General features: G+C 48.7%; 2 protein-coding genes across 3 annotated transcripts in view; one reads left to right on the top strand and one right to left on the bottom strand.

Moving 5' to 3' along the window:
• The window catches only part of LOC146007509 (uncharacterized), a 99,380-nt gene that overhangs the window by 27,114 nt on the left and 47,929 nt on the right, over positions 1-24,337 (top strand). The window contains exon 1 of one of the 2 annotated variants that reach the window (XM_083145912.1): positions 13,813-13,870. The exons of the other annotated variant lie outside the window; for it this stretch is intronic. The gene's annotated coding sequence lies outside the window, so the exon portion shown is untranslated. Of the gene's footprint in view, positions 1-13,812; positions 13,871-24,337 lie in introns of those variants that run through there. 2 annotated transcript variants of the gene reach the window in all.
• LOC146007512 (uncharacterized) overlaps positions 1-24,337 on the bottom strand; it is a 134,173-nt gene that overhangs the window by 78,428 nt on the left and 31,408 nt on the right. The window lies entirely within an intron of this gene.

Genomic DNA, 24,337 nt, shown 5'->3' with positions numbered 1-24,337 from the left:
ATGGCTGTATATTACAGCCAGGCACCTGCTCTCACGGCCACGAGCGGCGAGTTCGCCGATCGTGGCCGTTTAACCCTTTAAGCACCGCGGGCAAAGCGCCCGCAGTGCTTAAATAGCTGATCGGAGGGGGGGCGCCCCCCTCCGGCGCCGATCACGGCCCCCCACGGCGAGATCGGAGGGTGCCGATCGGTTACCATGGTAGCCAGGGGTCTAATGTAGACCCCTGTGCTGGCCGTGTCAGCATTCCTATTACATCCTGCCTGAGGCAGGATGTAATAGGAAGTGCTGAAAATCACTATGTTCAGCCATAGAGCTCTATGGCTGAACCTAGTACAGGCGATCGCGCCCCCTAGTGGTCAAGTACACTAGGGGGCCTTGTAGTAAAGGTAAAAAAAAAAAAAAAATTAAGTTGCAAAAATAAAAATAAAAATTAAAAAATATTAAAAGTTCAAATCACCCCCCTTTCCCCATTTCACAAATAAAAAAAAAATAAAAAAAATAAACATATTTGGTATCGCCGCGTTCCTAAAAGTCCGATCTATTAAAATATAACATTAGTTATCCCGCACGGTTAAAGGCGTAAACGGAAAAAAGTTCCCAACGCCAAAACTACGTTTTTTGGTCGCATCGCCTACCCAAAAAAAAATAACTAAAAGAGATCAGAAAGTCGCCCATATCCCATAATGGTATTAATTAAAAAGTACACTTCAGCCCGCAAAAAATGAGCCCTCACCCAGGTCCATAGGTGGAAAAATAAAAAAGTTATAAGCCGCAGAACATGGCGACGCGACGCAAATTAGAAAAACCGTAAAATTTTCTATTTTTTTTTTAGTGGTAAAACGTAACGAAAACTATATAAGTTTGGTATCACCGGAATCGTAACGACCCATAGAATAAAGATAACCCATCATTTTAAACGAACTATGAACTCCAAAAAAACGTAACCAGCGCAAAATTGTGGAATTGCTTTTTTTTTCTTTTTACCCCACATTGAATTATTTCCTGATTCCCCAGAATATTATACGGTATAGTAAATGGTACCATTAAAAAGTACAACTTGTCCTGCAAAAAAAAAGCCCTCATGTGTCTATATAGCCAGAAAATTAAAAAAGTTACGCTTATTTGAACGCGAGGAGGAAAAAAAAAAAAAAGTTAACAAAAAAGGCCACGTCGGGAAGGGGTTAAATAAACTTGAAAGCTTGGGATTGGATTTTAACAGTCTGCGATGTGGGACAGTGTCAAAAGCCTTACTAAAGTCTAGATAAGCTACATCTACAGCCCCACCTTGATCTATTACTTTAGTCACCCAGTCAAAAAAAGTCAATAAGATTTGTTTGACATGATCTTCCCCCAGTAAACCCATGCTGTTTCGGATCCTGTAAATTGCTGGTTTTGAGATATTCTACTCTTTGTTTTAAGAGTGTTTCCATCAATTTCCCTACTAAAGATGTAAGGCTCACTGGTCGATAGTTGCTTACCTCTTCCTTTCTTCCACTTTTGTGCAGCGGGACTACATTAGCTGTTTTCCAGTCCTCTGGGATTACTCCAGTAGCTAGTGACTGGTTGACTAATTCTGTTATTAGTTTTACCAGCTCCCCTTTAAGCTCTTTTAGTATCATTGGATGTATCCCATCTGGCCCCATTTATCCACTTTTAGTTTTTAGAGTCCTGTAAAGACTTTCTCCTCTGTAAATGTACTTGTTTCTCCCTCATTTTTCTGACTATACTTGCAACTTAACTGTGGCCCCTTCCCCTCTCTTTCAGCAGTGAATACTGAGCAGAAATAATTATTAATATGATCTGCTATTACATTGTCCCACTCAAGAAGACTTCCACTCTTTCTTTAGTCTTATTATTCCACTTTCTGTTTTTCTCGTTCACTTATATACCTAAAAAAAGTTTTCCCCCCTTTACCCACTGACTGGGCCATTTTCTCTTCAGTCTGTGCTTTTGCACATCTGATTACCTTCTTAGCCTCCTTCTGTCTAACAAGATACACCTCTTTGTCCTCATTATTCTGCGTCTTTTTTGCTTTCACAATACTTGCTACATCTTTCGCAAACCACAATGGCTTCCTTTTACTTGTGTTATTCCTAACTCTTTTGACACAAATTTCTATTGCTTTCAGTATTGCACTTTTTAATTTTTCCCACTTCTCCTGCACTCCTTCCAAGTTCCTCCACTCTGCCAAAGAATCCCTTACAAAGTTCCCAGGTTTTCACCCTCATTTACATCAGATATTCTGTCACCATTTGTAAGTATTAAGTCTAATATTGCGTCCTTAGGAGTGGGCTCCCTCACCAATTGCTGGAGCGATGCTCCTTGCAAGGAATTCAGAATGTCCCTACTTCTGGTGGAACTTGCAACAAGCAGCTCCCAGTTTACATCAGGTAGATTAAAGTCTCCCATGATTATCACATCTACTTTTAATGCCATTTTATTGATGTCCTGCAATAGGTTCTGGTCAAGTTCCTCTTCCTGACCTGGTGGTCTGTAGATCACCCCTATACGAAGAATCGCCTTCTCCCCTGTTTCTATTGTCACCCAAAGGGCCTCAGTTTTTTCTTCGATACTTTGTATTAAGGTAGTCTTTATGCTTTTTTTCCACATATATTGCAACCGCTCCTCCGATTCTTCCCATTCTGTCCTTCCTAAATAAAGTATATCCTGGTATAGCTATGTCCCAGTCATGATTTTCATTGCACCATGTCTCTGTAATAGCTACAATATCCAGTTCATCCCTTGTCATTATTGCAATTAGTTCTGGGATTTTATTTCCTAAGCTCCTAGCATTTGCACACATAGCTCTTACAGTTGTGTTTGTGCTTCTCCTGCTGCTATGTTCATCTTTCTGCCTAGATCTAGTCGGTATTGATTGGCATTCTCTTCTGTTGCAGTGGATAGGCTTCCTGTTCCATTTGCCTGCAGAGACAATACCTCTAGGTTGGGGGAAGCAGATTTCTTCATTCTTATTTGGTTCACTGCCCCCCCCCCCCCCTGCTAGTTTAAATAGTTGCTGATGAAGCTTCCAAACTTCTCACTTAATATACAATGCAGCCTGTCTAATATGAGAAAGACATAGCTTACATCCCTCTGGGATCTCAGCTGGTAACTCATCCTCTAGCACCTTGAGGAAGGGGATAACGGCCTCAGCCCAGGACGCAGCTACAGTGGGTCTATGCATCGCCCTTGTGAGCGTAAAGACTTTAGACACTGTTCCATTCATCTCTCCGTTGGCTCTATTAGAGCCAGTAGTAACAGGGAGCACCGAAGGTTTTACCAGCCGAGTAACATGAGAATAGACAGGGGGAGGCGTCTCCCATCATTTACCATCTTCCGGTGGGAGTGGATCTCTAGAGACCAATCTATTAAAACTAGGAAACTTCTTACCCAACGTGTCCCATAAATCTGCCCTAATGTCCATCAGGTAGTCGCAGTGTGGAAATTGTGCTTTAATGACTTTCTGTTTCTTGAAAGCATCAGTCTTTTTTGCAACGGGTACAGGTACATCATCATCAGACAAAAGCACAAGTTTGATAGCATCAATGAGAGCCGGTACATCTACTACCAGAGCCGGTTTTTACCTATGGGCTGCAGACACCCCCCCCCCCCCCCGGTAAAATCTGCCACTGTGTGAAGCCAGATGCCCTCTGTGAGGCAGCACTGGCTTCACTGTGACTAGCAGTGACTTCCTATTGGAAGTCTGACCTGCCAATCACCCAAGGCAGTGCCATTAGGAGGAGTTCTGGGATGCCTCCATGGGCTGCAAGCGACGGCAGCCCATAAAAACGGGTTCTACGCATGTGCAGTACCGAGGATGATACTCTGCATGTGCCGAATTTGGGATCGTGAATACGCTACTATGGACTGCTGCCCAGCACAGGCGCAGTACTGAAGAAGCTACAGCGCATGCGCTGGTCCCGTGACGGGGTTTAGGACCAGTGGCAGTGGAGGGTGGGGGGGGGGTGGTAGCTCCTCCACAGAGGTAAAGGCCCCATACATTAGGCCGACTTGTCCTAAGGACAAGTCGGACCCAATTCTCCTGTGAGCCGCCCGGGAGGCTCACATACAATTTGGCACTTCATAAGCCAAATTTTACATGTGATAAATCGCGGGCGGTGAGGAGCAGTGGGTGGTGGTGATTCTCATCAGGAGCAGCAGTGGGGCGGGCAGCGGGTCCCTGAGCACTTGGCTGGCGGCGCCGGCGAGTGCTGACCTGGCCGGGCGGTGTGATCACAGAAGATGTCAGCAGCGCTGCGGGACGGGCAGTGCAGTGGTGGGTATTAGATTTTTTAAATACCTGTCAAATGACTGGCCGCACTCTAATACCTGCCACTGCACTGCCCGTCCCGACTCCCACACCGCCGCTGACATCTGTGATTAAACCGCCACGGCCAGGTCAGTACTCGCCTCCGCCGCCAGCTAAGCGCTCAGGGACCCGCTGCCCGTCCCACTGCTCCACCGGTCAGTCTGCATGCATATGCCTGTCAGGTGGGCAGGCATATGCATACAGGGAGGTCGGACGTGATCTTATGTGCTGACCGTCCGACCTCCCTGATCAGGTCCTATGCACACGGGCCTGCATCAGATGTCACACACCTGCGATTTTGGGCTGATTTCACCCTGTTATCGGCCCAAAGTGCCAAAATCGTCCCAAAATCACCACACCTGCTTACCGCCCTAGTCGGCGTCTCCAGAACACTCCTGCGCTCTCCCACTGGCAGCCGCTGATCCTCGAGCCCCCGCTGGATGAAGCAGTACTTGGAGGACATGCCGGGAAAGCCCACTCGCCCATGGCCAGACCAAGACCAAAATGGCGGCTGCAACTGCATCCAAAACAGGCAGTGAGTCTAATGCTCCCGGAGGGAGCACATCACCCCCCTCTCCTCCTAAGCGCAGTGACCAACAGCCTCTTATGGACTCTCAGGGAGATGATAATCCCCATATTCTTTCTTATGAGGATATTGTCAGGACAATTAAGAAAACTGTTCAGCCACTGCTCCACATGCAATCACAGGAGCACACTGCTGCAGCTCACGGTCACAGACATCAAAAACCAATGTAAACAGCTCTCACAGCGTATTGCCCTGGTAGAGCAAACTGCAGGTGATAATTTGCAGGCTATTGAAGCCCTAAAAGTCATCCTCCAGACTTCAGAAATCAGACAGACAGGTGTGGGAGAAGTTGGATGATCTGGAAAACAGATCTCGCTGCAATAACTTAAGGGTAGTAGTCTGTTTTCCTCAATCGGTGAAGGGGCCTGCACTATACCACTTTCTACATCAGACCCTTCAGCTCCATGTCATTACGGCCTTATTTTGTTTCTCACCGTGAAGTCTATAGACTCAAGGAGACGGTGATTCCTTTTTGTGAATCCCCTCTCGAATGTTACTTTGTTGTATGTGAGTGTGCTGTGTGCTTGCTTCCATTTCCCCTTTTACATCACGCCTTCTTTTATGTTATCTTTGTACTTATTGGTGCCTCAAATTATAATATATAGAGCATGGTGTTACTTATTGGAGGGGGTCTCTGATCGCCTTTCTCCTTCATTTTGAAATGATGGCTACCATTAAAGTTGGTTCCTGGAATATTGGAGGTATACATTCTCCGATAAACAGGAAGAAGTGCCTCTTGTATCTTAAAAAACTGGGTATGGATCTGGTTTACCTTGAAGAGACTCATCTCCTCCAGGCGGAAGCACAAAAATTAAATTCCCTGGGATGGCGAGTGCTGGCCACCGCCGCCTACAATTCAAAAGCCCAAGGGGTGATGATATTGGCCAGGCCGAAATTGAACCCATGGTACTTTTGGACCATGGATTGGTTTGGACCACTATTGCCTTAAATGTAGATGTGGAAGCTTTTAAATGATGGCCATTCCCTACTTCTTTTGTCTCCTCAGTCCCTTTTCGCAAGCAGCTTAGACTTTGCTGGGAGGACTACCTCCCTAACAATATACAATCAGCACACTCAGACCCTCTGGTGTTTTGGCAGGCCACTAAAGCTGTATTACGAGGCCAACTTATTGAGTATGTGTCTCGGCGTAAAAATAAGTTTGTCTCAACTTTCAAAGTGTTGCAACAGAAACTGACGGCGGCCTACCAGGACCTCAGACAGTCTCCGACCCCCTCTAATAGACAGAAATATTCCGCAGCTAAATCGCATTTTGATTCAATTATGACCACTATGGGTAATAAACACTCTTTCCACAAAAATCATAGATTTTATCGGTTTGGCAACAAAACTGGTTGTCTTCTTTCTAATTTATTGAAAGGGACTGCACCAAATTCCCTTATCCAGTCGCTCAAATCCCCAGAAGGCTCCCTAATGACTAAATCTAGTGACATAGCAAAGGTGTTATCAGACTTTTACACAGATATCTTCTCCCAACCCCCCATAAATACCCAGCCTAAATCCACTTTCTGGAACTCTGTTGCCCTACCCACTATTAGTGCAGAGGCTGCCGTTTCAGTTTGCGCCCCTATTACCTCTCAGGAGGTGGAACAAGTTATTTCTCAACTTAAATCCTTCAAATCACCGGGCCCTGATGGATTCTCCGGTGAATTTTACAAACTCCTCTCCCCTAAGATTAATGACCCTTTGGTACAAGTATTTAATACAATTTTGACTTCTCATACCATCCCACAATATTTTCACTGATGCATTCATTCGTCTCCTCCCCAAACCGGGAAGAGACCCACACTTGCTGGGATTATACAGACCCATATCACTTCTCAACGTTGATTAGAAGTTGTATACCAAAATTCTGGCAGATAGGTTGAAGTTAATTCTTCCTTCTGTGGTCCACTCAGATCAGACGGGCTTCATTAAGGGTCGTCATTCCACAGGGAACATTAGAAAGGTTCTGGCTGCTTCACACTGGCCGAACTCCACGGCTAACCCAGACGCACATTTCATTCTTTCTCTCGACGCAGAGAAAGCCTTCGATTATGTCAGTTGGGACCATCTGTACACCACGCTCACACGTTCTGGGTTTCCGCCGGGCTTCTCCAGTGTCCTAAACGCTTTATATACAGCCTCTAGTTCTCGGATTCTCTGCAATGGGTATATATCTGACCCAGTAGTTCTAAAAAGAGGTACCAGACAGGGCTGCCCACTCTCGCCCCTATTATTTGCCCTTGCTATTGAACCAATTGTAGTCGTTTACAGGGGTTCATGTTGGGGATCAAATTTTAAAAGTCAGTTTATTTGCGGACGACATGCTCCTTTTTGTATCCGACTCTTTAAAACCCATCCCTAATATGTCCGTCATTGATAACTTTAGTTCTTTTGCCGGTTAGAAGGTAAATCCCTCTAAATCTGACCTGCTTCCACTCACTCCTCCCGCCCTCACACTTGCTTCTAATCCTATCCGCTTTCAGTTTTCCCTGAATAAAATGAAACTAAAATATCTAGGTGTCTTTGTCCCTGCCGACCTGACTAAAATTATACGCGGCAAATTATAACCCGATTATGTCCAAAATCTCTCAGTTATTGACCTCTTGGTCTTCCTTACCGATTTCGTTACTGGGGAGGGTGGCGGTTTTAAAAAGTATTATAGGTACTTGTGGACAATCACGGCTCCCACGATGTGCATCGTATAGCAAAAAATCACATCGCATTTTTCACAGAAATGCATCCAAATGCATTGAAATTTGTATCAAACATGTTCAATGGCCCCCAAATATCATTTTTCAGGCTGTACCACCCCCACTATGAACGCGAACCCAAAGCGTGGCGAGCGGCGGCGGTACGCGTCCTACGACCTTTTCATATCCCCACTATCCACGTCGGCGTGGAGTTGAGAATATAAAGTGTGGCGAGCGCAGTGAGCCACAGAGCCCGAAGCGTGGCGCGCGCAGCGAGCCCCGCGAGGGGACACGGATACCTGCACAGGTATACGCGTCCCCTCGCGGGCTTCACAGGTGTCCGCGTGCGCACGCCACGCTTCGGGCTCGGTGGCTCGCCACACTTTCTATTCTCAACTCCACGCCGACGTGGATAGTGGGGGTATGAAAAGGTCGTAGGACGCGTACCGCCGGCGCTCGCCACGCTTCATGTTCGCGTTGATAGTGGGGGTGGTACAGCCTGAAAAATGACATTTGGGGGCCATTGAACATGTTTGATACAAATTTCAATGCATTTGGATGCATTTCTGATAAAAAATTGCATGCGATCAAATCGCATGCAATTTTTAAAATAAAAATGCATAAAAACGGCAAAAATCGCATGCCATCGCATGCTACTATATATGGCATGCGATGGGAGCCGTGAAAGTCCACAAGTACCGTATTATATTTCCAAAAATATCTTACACGCTACAGATGCTGCCTCGGAGACCCAACAGGAAAGACTGTTCAGCCTACGATAAACTATTTACCAAATTTTTATGGAATAATAAAAAAAAAAACCATAACAAACCCCTTAACAAAACTGAAGATCCATAAGGAGCATGGTGGCCTGGCCGTCCCGGACCTTCTATCCTTCTCTACAGCCGTCGCCTTTCGGTACATTTCGGATTGGTTATTAGACTCGTCTATTCATACTAATTATAATTTGGAACAAGCACTAGTGGCCCCATATGATCTCAAAGCCCTGCTACATACCCCTAAATCCCTTATACCGCCCACTTTCACAAATAATATTCTATTTTGGGATACATACCAGGCCTGGGGGCCATACATAAAGCTTGGGGCAGAAACCCTACACATTCCAAATTTATATCTATAGGAGGCAATCCTTGTTTTACCCCACCTCTTACCAATTCTAGGTTCACGGTCTGGAATCTCTGCAATTAGAGATGTGTTTGACCCAGGTGCTTCCCTATATTCTTTCACTGATTTAGTAAATCTTTTTGATTTACCTTGGTCAGATCTTTTCATGTACCTACAACTGCGACACTATATACAGTCTCTTCCAATCCCCTGGCCAAATGAAGAAACACCGGACCCTCTGACCTCACTGATTACTAGAATTAGCAAAACACATTATAAAACTCAATGGCTATATGGTGACATATTTATCTCCGTTATAAACATGAATAAGCTATGGTCACCCCTCCTCGAGACTTGGTCTTCGGAATTCTCTTCCCGTGACTAGAAGAGATCTAACTCATTCTATACCATCCATATTTCAAATTTTGCACTCAGCACAATTACAGGAGATCCATTTGAAATTTTTGTACCGAGCAAATATTTCACCGGGCCAGAGAATGCACAGGGTTTCTTCAGACTCGGGTAGATGCCCTAAGTGTCATTATCCAAAAGCCCTATTTCTACACAACTTTTGGCACTGTCCCAAAATAGCAACATTTTGGTTCAAAGTGAAATGGTATATACATAACTCATTTGATATTGACCTACCGTTCGATATAAAAGATCTTTAAGGTTTACAAACTGCTGCTTGGCAGATACCCCAGTCCGCACACCCAATGATCCCCCTTCTGATAATAATCCTTACAGTTGCAAAAAAGCTCATAGTTAAGCAGTGGATTTCCCCTGTACCACCTAGGCTTGAGCATTTACAATCTGGGCTGACCACAATACTTTGTTACGAGCGTCAGTCTACTCTCCCGGATGTGGACTGTAAAACCCAGAAATTCTTATCTAAATGGTCCCCGCTATTTGAAACGTTATCACCAGAATTTAGAGAACATATAATTGAGGTTACTCAGAGATAATATACCAACCCCCCCCCCCCCCCTTATTTCCCTCCGGTGTGAATTATGGATGAATGAGTCTACTATTTTGTATGTTTAACTAGCTCAGGTGATTTATTGAATTGGTTTTGGTGCACGTTGCGATTTCATATTTGTCCAATGCTTTATAACACAATCTTGACATTGATGGTATTACATGTACCTTAGCAATTTTCTAGGCATCACCATTTTTTTTTTTTTTTTTTGGACTCTTCATATTTTTCAGTAATTTTTCTGATGATGAAAAGAGTAATCTACGAGGAATGTTTATACTTTGACGTCGAGATCCTCCTTCTGTTGATGTTGCATTGTGTACCATTTTATCATACTGCTTACATAGTTTTCCTTTTGGAATATTTGCTATGTATATGTGAAAATCTCAATAATTTTTTTTTCAAAAACAAATAAATAAGTGATGTCACAGTGACACTCCCAGACCCCCTCACCTCCCCAGTCATGTCCCTGTATTACTACTATAGATATAAGTGATGTCACAGTGACACTCCCAGATCCCCTCACCTCCCCAGTCATGTCCCTGTATTATTACTATAGATGTAAGTGATGTCACAGTGACGCTCCCAGATCCCCTCACCTCCCCAGTCATGTCCCTGTATTATTACTATAGGTATAAGTGATGTCACAGTGACACTCCCAGATCTCCTCACCTCCCCAGTCACGTCCCTGTATTATTACTATAGATATAAGTGATGTCACAGTGACACTCCCAGATCCCCTCACCTCCCCGATCACGTCCCTGTATTATTACTATAGATATAAGTGATGTCACAGTGACACTCCCAGATCCCCTCACCTCCCCAGTCATGTCCCTGTATTACTACTATAGATATAAGTGATGTCACAGTGACACTCCCAGATCCCCTCACCTCCCCAGTCAAGTCCCTGTATTACTACTATAGATATAAGTGATGTCACAGTGACACTCCCAGATCCCCTCACCTCCCCAGTCATGTCCCTGTATTATTACTATAGATATATGTGATGTCACAGTGACACTCCCAGATCCCCTCACCTCCCCAGTCACGTCCCTGTATTATTACTATAGATATATGTGATGTCACAGTGACACTCCCAGATCCCCTCACCTCCCCATTCATGTCCCTGTATTACTGTAGATATAAGTGATGTCACAGTGGCTATCCCAGATCATATCACCTCCCCAGTCATGTCCCTGTATTATTACTATATATATTAGCATACCTCCCAACTGTCACGATTACAGCGGGACAGTCCCGATTTTCGGGTCCTGTCCCACCCGCGGCAGGCATTGTCCCGCTGCGGGGGGTGGCAGTTGGGAGACCCCCCAATCTAATAGAATAGATGCTGTGCGCACGCGCACAGCGTCTATTCTCGTATGAAAATGAGGTTGCGGCTAATTAACTTAAGCCGTGCCCTCATTTGCATACGCCCCGCCCCCTTTTTGGCCGCTCGCGCGGCACAGAAGTTGAGCGGTATGTATTAGTGATGTCACAGTGACACTCCCATATCCCCTCACCTCCCCAGTAACGTCCCTGTATTATTACTATAGATATAAGTGATGTCACAGTGACACTCCCAGATCCCCTCACCTCCCCAGTCATGTCCCTGTATTATTACTATAGATATTAGTGATGTCATAGTGACACTCCCAGATCTCCTCACCTCCCCAGTCAGCAGGTACATGATCTCCAGGGTAAGACTTAGTATCCTTTCAGTCATGTAACTCTTGTCATTGTTCATCCTCGAGGAATCAGTGACGGGTTTCATCCTCAATGCTCCGTTGTTCTGGAATAAATATAATAATTACAATATACACCACACAGTACAGCTGGCTGACTGCAAAACTCCATTTCACCTGGTTTTAATCAGCCACAGAATATGAGTCTGGAATAAAAGGGATGAGGTGGTAACCATAATAAGCGCTATAGGAAAATAATTCACAACAACGTCCATTATAATAAATGTCGCAAAAGAAATGTAAAAGGACACCACTGGCCACCCTCCCTGTATAAAAGGATGCCGCAGGCCGCACCCCCTGTGAGACGGGACACCGCAGGTCACTCCTCCTGTACAACAACGGCTGCCGCAGGCTGGTCCCCTTGTATAACAGAGGACAACGCACCCCCTGTATAAGAGGACGCCGCAGGCCGCTACCCCTGTGTAACAGAGGATGCCGCATACCACTCCCCCTGTATAAAGGAATGCCGCAGGCTTCTCTCCCTGTATAACGGGATGCCACAGGCTGCTCCCCCTATATACAGGACACCACAGGCTGCTCTCCTATATAATGGGACACCGCAGGACACGCTCATGTATTACAGGACACCGAAGGACGCTCTCCCTGCATAACAGGACACCGCAGGAAGCTCCCCCTCAGAGCCGGCCTTAGGCATAGACCAACTAGGCAATTGCCTAGGGCATTTGGAATGCCTAGGGGCATCTGCAGCTTCTGCTGATTAAAATGATATGCAGCATGCCTATTTTGTGTGTGTGAGTGAGGCTGTTAGCGGCTGTGCGAGTCCTGTCTGCGGGTGGGTTGGTTGTGCAATAGTGTTCGGCATATGTGTAAGGGGCATTATGTGTGTCATGTATAAATGCATTAATAATGTGTGACATATGTGTAAGGGGCATAATGTGTTTCATGTGTATAAGGGCATTAATAATGTGTGACATATGTGTAAGGTGCATTATGTGTGTAATTATATGTATGAAGGGCATTAATAAAGGTTGGTATAATGTGTAAGGGGCATTATGGTTATAAGGACATCAATAAGGTGTGTCATGTGTAAGGGGCATTACTGTGTGGTATCAGGGGTGCCGAGAAAAAGGGGTAGGGGGTCCAAATTACCCAGGCCAAAGTCTGATGGAAGGGCCCAGTGGGGGCCCCGTCCCCTTAAGTGACAGCATCAGCTGCAGCTCTTCTCCTCTGCCCAGCACACACTGCTTTGTGCTGGGTTGCAGTGTGGCCATGGAGGTGCTTAAAATACAATATTTTCTCAGGATTTTTTTCTAATGGTATAATGTGAATAATATGAGTAATGTACATAAGGTAAAGTGGTACTACTGTGTGATGTAACGTGAATAAGGGACACCATTGCATGATATAATGTGAATAAAGTTGCACTACTGTGTGGCATAATTTGAATTGGGGGTACTATTGTGTGGCCATGCCCCTTCCCAGCAAGAACACACCCCTGTTTGGGCTCCGCACCGAATGGGTGCGCTGTTTCTATTTAAAATATTGCGGGTAGGAGCACCAAAATGACTGCTGTGATGAGGGTTGATGATGCTGGGAAAGGGGAGCAGGGTCAGAGACGGAACTAGTGGCGGTGCTAGGGGGCAACAGTCAAAATCTTGCCTAGGGCGTAATTTAGGCTAGGGCCGGCTCTGCTCCCCCTGTATAACAGGATATCGCAGTAGGTTCTCCCTGTATAACAGGACACGGCAGGCCACTACCCCTGTATAACAGGATAACACAAGCCACTCCCCCTGTATAACAGGATAACGTACTCCCCCTGTATAACAAGACACCACAGGCCGCTCCCCCTGTAAAACAAGACACCACAGGCCGCTCCCCCTGTGTAACAGGACACCACAGGCCGCTCCCCCTGTGTAACAGGACACCACAGGCTGCTCCTCCTGTATAATAATAATAACACGTGGGGCATCACTATAATCACCGGCTACCAGATACGGCAATGCCTTCTATCGGTCCCCATCGTGGCTGCTGGAAGTGAGGGGCCTCCGGTAAGATAAGCAGCGCTGCCCCAGCCGGAAGCCGAGATGCTGCAGCCACAGGTTCTTCGGAAAAATGGCCGCCGTTCACTCTCACAGGGGAGAATTGTTATGGAATCTTACTAGTTGTACTTACAGCATGTAATCTATGATCTTCCGGTAACCTCGCATCACATAACTTTCTCTCTATGCATTCACACAGGCAGCTACCGCTTCTAGCAATCCGGCATGGATGACCCAGTGTCCTCATACAGCGGCGGCCATTTTCCTGTGGGTTCGGTAAGGTTGTACTCAGCTCCCAGACTCCTCCGAGGCTGTAGCCAAAGTGTATTTCCTGTGAGGGGCAGAGTGGGAGGAGCTGTGTTACCAGGGAAACGTTCCTATCCTGGTGTGCATGACAGGCAGGAGGGATAGTGCTGCAGCTGGCACCAGGTAACCCCAGGTATTATACTGCTAGTAACAGCATAGTAGTAGTGATTGCTGGGTGTGAGCCATAAGGGCACTTACAGGGGAGCTGCTGTTCTACTCACACAGGCTGCAGTATAATACCAGGTGTGTGCTATCACTGGGACCAGGGAGAGGCAGCTGAGTCCTCCCAGCCCTAGCTGTGGTGCTGCAAGGCAGAGACTGGTGAGCATGCTGGGACTTGTAGCTCTTGTAGACTGGGCATGTCAAAACTATGGCCCTCCAACTGTTGTAAAACTGCAAGTCCCATCATGCCTTGCCACAGTTTTGCTTTTAGCGAATGCTAACACTATGGCAAAGCATGCTGGGATGTGTAGTTTCACAACAGGTGGAGGGCTTCAGTTTGGATATGCCTGTGTAGACTGATGGGTGGGATCCCTGTATGTTACACTGTGACAGGCTGCACTATGGGGGGATCCCTGTATGTGACATGCTGCACTATGGGGGGGGGGGGGGGAAATCCCTGTATCTGACACGCTGCACTATGGGGGGGATCCCTGTATGTTACACTGTGACACGCTGCACTATGGGGGGATTTCTGTATGTAACACTGAGACACGCTGCACTATGGGGGGATCTCTGTATGTTACACTGTGACACGCTGCACTATGGGGGGATCCCTGTATGTTACACTGTGACACGCTGCACTATGGGGGGATCCCTGTATGTTACACTGTGACACCCTGCACTATGGGGGGGATCCCTGTATGTTACACTGTGACACGCTGCACTATGGGGGGATCCCTGTATGTTACACTGTGACACGCTGCACTATGGGGGGATTCCTGTATGTTACACTGTGACACGCTGCACTATGGGATTATCCCTGTATGTTACACTGTGACACGGTGCACTATGGGGGGATCCCTGTATGTTACTGTGACACGCTGCACTATGGGGGGATCCCTGTATGTTACACTGTGACACGCTGCACTATGGGGGGATCCCTGTATGTTACACTGTGACAGGCTGCACTATGGGGGGATCCCTGTATGTTACACTGTGACAGGCTGCACTATGGGGGGATCCCTGTATGTTACACTGTGACACGCTGCACTATGGGGGATCCCTGTATGTTACACTGTGACACGCTGCACTATGGGGGGCTCCCTGTATGTTACACTGTGACACGCTGCACTATGGGGGGATCCTTGTATGTTACACTGTGACACGCTGCACTATGGGGGGATCCCTGTATGTTACACTGTGACAGGCTGCACTATGGGGGGATCCCTGTATGTTACACTGTGACAGGCTGCACTATGGGGGGATCCCTGTATGTTACACTGTGACACACTGCACTATGGGGGGATCCCTGTATGTTACACTGTGACACACTGCACTATGGGGGGGATCCCTGTATGTTACACTGTGACACGCTGCACTATGGGATTATCCCTGTATGTTACACTGTGACACGGTGCACTATGGGGGGATCCCTGTATGTTACTGTGACACGCTGCACTATGGGGGGATCCCTGTATGTTACACTGTGACACGCTGCACTATGGAGGATCCCTGTATGTTACACTGTGACACGCTGCACTATGGGGGGATCCCTGTATGTTACACTGTGACACGCTGCACTATGGGGGGATCCCTGTATCTTACACTGTGACACGCTGCACTATGGGGGGATCCCTGTATGTTACTGTGACACGCTGCACTATGGGGGGATCCCTGTATGTTACTGTGACACGCTGCACTATGGGGGGATCCCTGTATGTTACTGTGACACGCTGCACTATGGGGGGATCCCTGTATATTACACTGTGACACGCTGCACTATGGGGGATCCCTCTATGTTACACTGTGACACGCTGCATTATGGGGGGGGATTTCTGTATGTTACACTGTGACACGCTGCACTATGGGGGATCCCTGTATGTTACACTGTGACACACTGCACTATGGGGGGATCCCTGTATGTTACACTGGGCCTTATTTTGGTTCATTCTTTCTGACAAAATCCTTCTTAGGTGGGCAAAACCATGTGCACTGCAGGTGGGGCAGATGTTACTTGTGCAGAGAGAATTAGATTTGGGTGGGGTTTTACTTCAAAGTGAGATCTATATTGCAGTGTAAAAATAAAGCAGTCAGTATTTTCCCTGCACAGAAACAAAATTACTCACCCAAATCTAATTCTCTCTGCACATGTTACATCTGTCCCCCTGCAGTGCACATGGTTTTGTCCATCTAAGAAGGATTTTGTCAGAAAGAATGAACCAAAATAAGGCCCACTGTGACACGCTGCACTATGGGGGAATCCCTCTATGTTACACTGTGACACGCTGCACTATGGGGGGATCCCTGTATGTTACACTGTGACACGCTGCACTATGGGGGGATCCCTGTATGTTACACTGTGACACGCTGCACTATGGGGGGATCCCTGTATGTTACACTGTGACACGCTGCACTATGGGGGGATCCCTGTATGTTACACTGTGACACGCTGCGCTATGAGGGGATCCCTGTATGTTACACTGTGACACGCTGCACTATGGGGGATCCCTGTATGTTACACTGTGACACGCTGCACTATGGGGGTATCCCTGTATGTGACACGCTGCACTATGGGGAGAACCCTGTATGTTACACTGTGACAGGCTGCACTATGGGGGGATCCCTGTATGTTACACTGTGACACGCTGCACTATGGGGGATCCCTGTATATTACACTGTGACACGCTGCACTATGGGGGATCCATGTATGTTACACTGTTACACCAGGGTTGCCGACTTTCTTCTTCTCCTCTCCGGGAGAAGCCCGGAGAGGAGAGATTCAGTAGCCGCTCAGGGGGGCGGGGCTTAAGCGTGACATCACTAAGCCCCGCCCCCATGCTGTTAAACCAGCTAATGTAGTGATCTCCGTGGAGGGGGCGGGGCTAAAATGACACGATTGTGTCATTTTAGCTCCGCCCCCTCCTCTGAGACCCGAGGATTGCGGCATTTTAATGCCGCGATCCGGGGTACAGCGGGGGTCCCCCCTGAATCCGGGAGGGTTGCCCACCCTTCCGGGGGGCCGGGAGGGAGCCCCGATTTTCGGGAGACTCCCGGAAATTCCGGGAGGGTCGGCAACCCTGTGTTACACGCTGCACTATGGGGGGATCCATGTATGTTACACTGTGACACGCTGCGCTATGAGGGGATCCCTGTATGTTACACTGTGACACGCTGCACTATGGGGGATCCCTGTATGTTACACTGTGACACGCTGCACTATGGGGGTATCCCTGTATGTGACACGCTGCACTATGGGGAGAACCCTGTATGTTACACTGTGACAGGCTGCCCTATGGGGGGATCCCTGTATGTTACACTGTGACACGCTGCACTATGGGGGATCCCTGTATATTACACTGTGACACGCTGCACTATGGGGGGATCCATGTATGTTACACTGTTACACGCTGCACTATGGGGGGATCCATGTATGTTACACTGTGACACGCTGCACTATGGGGGGATCCCTGTATGTTACACTGTGACACGCTGCACTATGGGGGGATCCCTGTATGTTACACTGTGACACGCTGCACTATGGGGGGGATTTCTGTATGTTACACTGTGACACGCTTCACTATGGGGGAATCCCTCTATGTTACACTGTGACACGCTGCACTATGGGGGGATCCCTGTATATTACACTGTGACACGCTGCACTATGGGGGGATCCCTGTATGTTACACTGTGACACGCTGCACTATGGGGGGATCCCTGTATGTTACACTGTGACACGCTGCACTATGGGGGGATCCCTGTATGTTACACTGTGACAGGCTGCACTATGGGGGGGATCCCTGTATGTTACACTGTGACACGCTGCACTATGGGGGGGATCCCTGTATGTTACACTGTGACACGCTGCACTATGGGGGGATCCCTGTATGTTACACTGTGACACGCTGCACTATGGGGGGATCCCTGTATGTTACACTGTGACACGCTGCACTATGGGGGGATCCCTGTATGTTACACTGTGACACGCTGCACTATGGGGGGGATCCCTGTATGTTACACTGTGACAGGCTGCACTATGGGGGATCCCTGTATGTTACATTGTGAAACGCTGCACTATGGGGGGATCCCTGTATGTTACACTGTGACAGGCTGCACTATGGGGGGATCCCTGTATGTTACACTGTGACACGCTGCACTATGGGGGGGATCCCTGTATGTTACACTGTGACACGCTGCACTATGGGGGGGATCCCTGTATGTTACACTGTGACACGCTGCACTATGGGGGGGATCCCTGTATGTTACACTGTGACAGGCTGCACTATGGGGGGATCCCTGTATGTTACACTGTGACAGGCTGCACTATGGGGGGATCCCTGTATGTTACACTGTGACAGGCTGCACTATGGGGGGATCCCTGTATGTTACACTGTGACACGCTGCACTATGGGGGATCCCTGTATGTTACACTGTGACACGCTGCACTATGGGGGGATCCCTGTATGTTACACTGTGACACGCTGCACTATGGGGGGATCCCTGTATGTTACACTGTGACACGCTGCACTATGGGGGGATCCCTGTATGTTACACTGTGACACGCTGCACTATGGGGGGATCCCTGTATGTTACACTGTGACACGCTGCACTATGGGGGGATCCCTGTATGTTACACTGTGACACGCTGCACTATGGGGGGATCCCTGTATGTTACTGTGACACGCTGCACTATGGGGGGCTCCCTGTATGTTACACTGTGACACGCTGCACTATGGGGGGATCCTTGTATGTTACACTGTGACACCCTGCACTATGGGGGGATCCCTGTATGTTACACTGTGACACGCTGCACTATGGGGGGATCCCTGTATGTTACACTGTGACAGGCTGCACTATGGGGGGATCCCTGTATGTTACACTGTGACAGGCTGCACTATGGGGGGATCCCTGTATGTTACACTGTGACACACTGCACTATGGGGGGATCCCTGTATGTTACACTGTGACACACTGCACTATGGGGGGGATCCCTGTATGTTACACTGTGACACGCTGCACTATGGGATTATCCCTGTATGTTACACTGTGACACGGTGCACTATGGGGGGATCCCTGTATGTTACTGTGACACGCTGCACTATGGGGGGGATCCCTGTATGTTACACTGTGACACGCTGCACTATGGGGGGGGATCCCTGTATGTTACACTGTGACACGGTGCACTATGGGGGGATCCCTGTATGTTACTGTGACACGCTGCACTATGGGGGGATCCCTGTATGTTACACTGTGACACGCTGCACTATGGGGGGATCCCTGTATGTTACACTGTGACACGCTGCACTATGGGGGGATCCCTGTATGTTACACTGTGACACGCTGCACTATGGGGGGATCCCTGTATGTTACACTGTGACAGGCTGCACTATGGGGGATCCCTGTATGTTACACTGTGACACGCTGCACTATGGGGGGGATCTCTGTATGTTACACTGTGACACGCTGCACTATGGGGGGATCCCTGTATGTGACATGCTGCACTATGGGGGGGGGGGATCCCTGTATGTTACACTGTGACACGCTGCACTACGGGGGGATCTCTGTATGTTACACTGTGACACGCTGCACTATGGGGGAATCCCTCTATGTTACACTGTGACACGCTGCACTATGGGGGGGATTTCTGTATGTTACACTGTGACACGCTGCACTATGGGGGGATCCCTGTATGTTACACTGTGACACGCTGCACTATGGGGGGATCCCTGTATGTTACACTGTGACACGCTGCACTATGGGGGGATCCCTGTATGTTACACTGTGACACGCTGCACTATGGGGGGATCCCTGTATGTTACACTGTGACACGCTGCGCTATGAGGGGGTCCCTGTATGTTACACTGTGACACGCTGCACTATGGGGGATCCCTGTATATTACACTGTGACACGCTGCACTATGGGGGGATCCATGTATGTTACACTGTTACACGCTGCACTATGGGGGGATCCATGTATGTTACACGCTGCACTATGGGGGGATCCCTGTATGTTACACTGTGACACGCTGCACTATGGGGGGATCCCTGTATGTTACACTGTGACACGCTGCACTATGGGGGGGATTTCTGTATGTTACACTGTGACACGCTTCACTATGGGGGAATCCCTCTATGTTACACTGTGACACGCTGCACTATGGGGGGATCCCTGTATGTTACACTGTGACACGCTGGACTATGGGGGGAATCCCTGTATGTTACACTGTGACATGCTGCACTATGGGGGGATCCCTGTATGTTACACTGTGACACGCTGCACTATGGGGAGATCCCTGTATGTTACACTGTGACACGCTGAACTATGGGGGGATCCATGTATGTTACACTGTGACACGCTGAACTATGGGGGGATCCTTGTATGTTACACTGTGACACGCTGCACTATGGGGGATCCCTGTATATTACACTGTGACACGCTGCACTATGGGGGATCCCTGTATGTTACACTGTGACACGCTGCACTATGGGGGGGATCCCTATATGTTACACTGTGACACGCTGCACTATGGGGGGGATCCCTGTATGTTACACTGTGACACGCTGCGCTATGGGGGGATCCCTGTATGTTACACTGTGACACGCTGCGCTATGGGGGGATCCCTGTATGTTACACTGTGACATGCTGAACTATGGGGGGATCCTTGTATGTTACACTGTGACACGCTGCACTATGGGGGATCCCTGTATATTACACTGTGACACGCTGCACTATGGGGGATCCCTGTATGTTACACTGTGACACGCTGCACTATGGGGGGGATCCCTGTATGTTACACTGTGACACACTGCACTATGGGGGGGATCCCTGTATGTTACACTGTGACACGCTGCACTATGGGGGGATCCCAGTATGTTACACTGTGACACGCTGCACTATGGGGGGTGGATCCCTGTATGTTACACTGTGACACGCTGCACTATGGGGGATCTCTGTATGTTACACTGTGACACGCTGCACTATGGGGGGATCCCTGTATGTTACACTGTGACACGCTGCACTATGGGGATATCCCTGTATGTTACACTGTGACACGCTGCACAATGGGGGATCACTGTATGTTACACTGTGACAGGCTGCACTATGGGGGGGATCCCTGTATGTTACACTGTGACACGCTGCACTATGGGGGGGATCCCTGTATGTTACACTGTGACACGCTGCACTATGGGGGGGGGATCCCTGTATGTTACACTGTGACACGCTGCACTATGGGGGATCTCTGTATGTTACACTGTGACACGCTGCACTATGGGGGATCTCTGTATGTTACACTGTGACACGCTGCACTATGGGGGGATCCCTGTATGTTACACTATGACACGCTGCACTATGGGGATATCCCTGTATGTTACACTGTGACACGCTGCACAATGGGGGATCACTGTATGTTACACTGTGACAGGCTGCACTATGGGGGGGATCCCTGTATGTGACACGCTGCACTATGGGGGATCCCTGTATGTTACGCTGTGACACGCTGCACTATGGGGGGATCCCTGTATGTTACACTGTGACAGGCTGCACTATGGGGGGATCCCTGTATGTTACACTGTGACACGCTGCGCTATGAGGGGATCCCTGTATGTTACACTGTGACACGCTGCACTATGGGGGATCCCGGTATGTTACACTGTGACACGCTGCACTATGGGGGTATCCCTGTATGTGACACGCTGCACTATGGGGAGAACCCTGTATGTTACACTGTGACAGGCTGCACTATGGGGGGATCCCTGTATGTTACACTGTGACACTCTGCACTATGGGGGATCCCTGTATGTTACACTGTGACACGCTGCACTATGGGGGATCCCTGTATATTACACTGTGACACGCTGCACTATGGGGGGATCCATGTATGTTACACTGTTACACGCTGCACTATGGGGGGATCCATGTATGTTACACTGTGACACGCTGCACTATGGGGGGATCCCTGTATGTTACACTGTGACACGCTGCACTATGGGGGGATCCCTGTATGTTACACTGTGACACGCTGCACTATGGGGGGGATTTCTGTATGTTACACTGTGACACGCTTCACTATGGGGGAATCCCTCTATGTTACACTGTGACACGCTGCACTATGGGGGGATCCCTGTATGTTACACTGTGACACGCTGGACTATGTGGGGAATCCCTGTATGTTACACTGTGACATGCTGCACTATGGGGGGATCCCTGTATGTTACACTGTGACACGCTGCACTATGGGGAGATCCCTGTATGTTACACTGTGACACGCTGAACTATGGGGGGATCCATGTATGTTACACTGTGACACGCTGAACTATGGGGGGATCCTTGTATGTTACACTGTGACACGCTGCACTATGGGGGATCCCTGTATATTACACTGTGACACGCTGCACTATGGGGGATCCCTGTATGTTACACTGTGACACGCTGCACTATGGGGGGATCCCTGTATGTTACACTGTGACACGCTGCACTATGGGGGGGATCCCTGTATGTTACACTGTGACACGCTGCACTATGGGGGGGATCCCTGTATGTTACACTGTGACACGCTGCGCTATGGGGGGATCCCTGTATGTTACACTGTGACACGCTGCGCTATGGGGGGATCCCTGTATGTTACACTGTGACATGCTGAGCTATGGGGGGATCCTTGTATGTTACACTGTGACACGCTGCACTATGGGGGATCCCTGTATATTACACTGTGACACGCTGCACTATGGGGGATCCCTGTATGTTACACTGTGACACGCTGCACTATGGGGGGGATCCCTGTATGTTACACTGTGACACACTGCACTATGGGGGGGATCCCTGTATGTTACACTGTGACACGCTGCACTATGGGGGGGATCCCTGTATGTTACACTGTGACACGCTGCACTATGGGGGATCTCTGTATGTTACACTGTGACACGCTGCACTATGGGGGGATCACTGTATGTTACACTGTGACAGGCTGCACTATGGGGGGGATCCCTGTATGTTACACTGTGACACGCTGCACTATGGGGGGGATCCCTGTATGTTACACTGTGACACGCTGCACTATGGGGGGGGGGATCCCTGTATGTTACACTGTGACACGCTGCACTATGGGGGATCTCTGTATGTTACACTGTGACACGCTGCACTATGGGGGGATCCCTGTATGTTACACTGTGACACGCTGCACTATGGGGATATCCCTGTATGTTACACTGTGACACGCTGCACAATGGGGGATCACTGTATGTTACACTGTGACAGGCTGCACTATGGGGGGGATCCCTGTATGTGACACGCTGCACTATCGGGGATCCCTGTATGTTACGCTGTGACACGCTGCACTATGGGGGGATCCCTGTATGTTACACTGTGACAGGCTGCACTATGGGGGGGATCCCTGTATGTTACACTGTGACACGCTGCACTATGGGGGGGATCCCTGTATGTTACACTGTGACAGGCTGCACTATGGGGGGATCCCTGTATGTTACACTATGACACGCTGCACTATGGGGGATCCCTGTATGTTACACTGTGACACGCTGCACTATGGGGGGATCTCTGTATGTTACACTGTGACAGGCTGCACTATGGGGGATCCCTGTATGTTACACTGTGACAGGCTGCACTATGGGGGATCCCTGTATGTTACACTGTGACAGGCTGCTCTATGGGGGGATCCCTGTATGTTACACTGTGACACGCTGCACTATGGGGGGATCCCTGTATGTTACACTGTGACAGGCTGCACTATGGGGGGATCCCTGTATGTTACACTGTGACACGCTGCACTATGGGGGATCCCTGTATGTTACACTGTGACACTCGGCACTATGGGGGGATCCCTGTATGTTACACTGTGACACGCTGCACTATGGGGGGATCCCTGTATGTTACACTGTGACACGCTGCACTATGGGGGATCCCTGTATGTTACACTGTGACATGCTGCACTATGGGGAGATCCCTGTATGTTACACTGTGACACGCTGCACTATGGGGGGATCCCTGTATGTTACACTGTGACACGCTGCACTATGGGGGGATCCCTGTATGTTACACTGTGACACGCTGCACTATGGGGGATCCCTGTATGTTACACTGTGACATGCTGCACTATGGGGGGATCCCTGTATGTTACACTGTGACACGCTGCACTATGGGGGGATCCCTGTATGTTACACTGTGACACGCTGCACTATGGGGGGATCCCTGTATGTTACACTGTGACACGCTGCACTATGGGGGATCCCTGTATGTTACACTGTGACACGCTGCACTATGGGGGGGATCCCTGTATGTTACACTGTGACACACTGCACTATGGGGGGATCCCTGTATGTTACACTGTGACACGCTGCACTATGGGAGGATCCCTGTATGTTACACTGTGACACGCTGCACTATGGGGGGATCCCTGTATGTTACACTGTGACACGCTGCACT

The sequence above is a fragment of the Crinia signifera genome, chromosome 6, assembly GCF_055691185.1.
Source record: "Crinia signifera chromosome 6, ASM5569118v1, whole genome shotgun sequence".
NCBI classification, from domain to species: Eukaryota; Metazoa; Chordata; class Amphibia; order Anura; family Myobatrachidae; genus Crinia; species Crinia signifera.
This window is presented reverse-complemented; position numbering and strand designations above follow the sequence as displayed.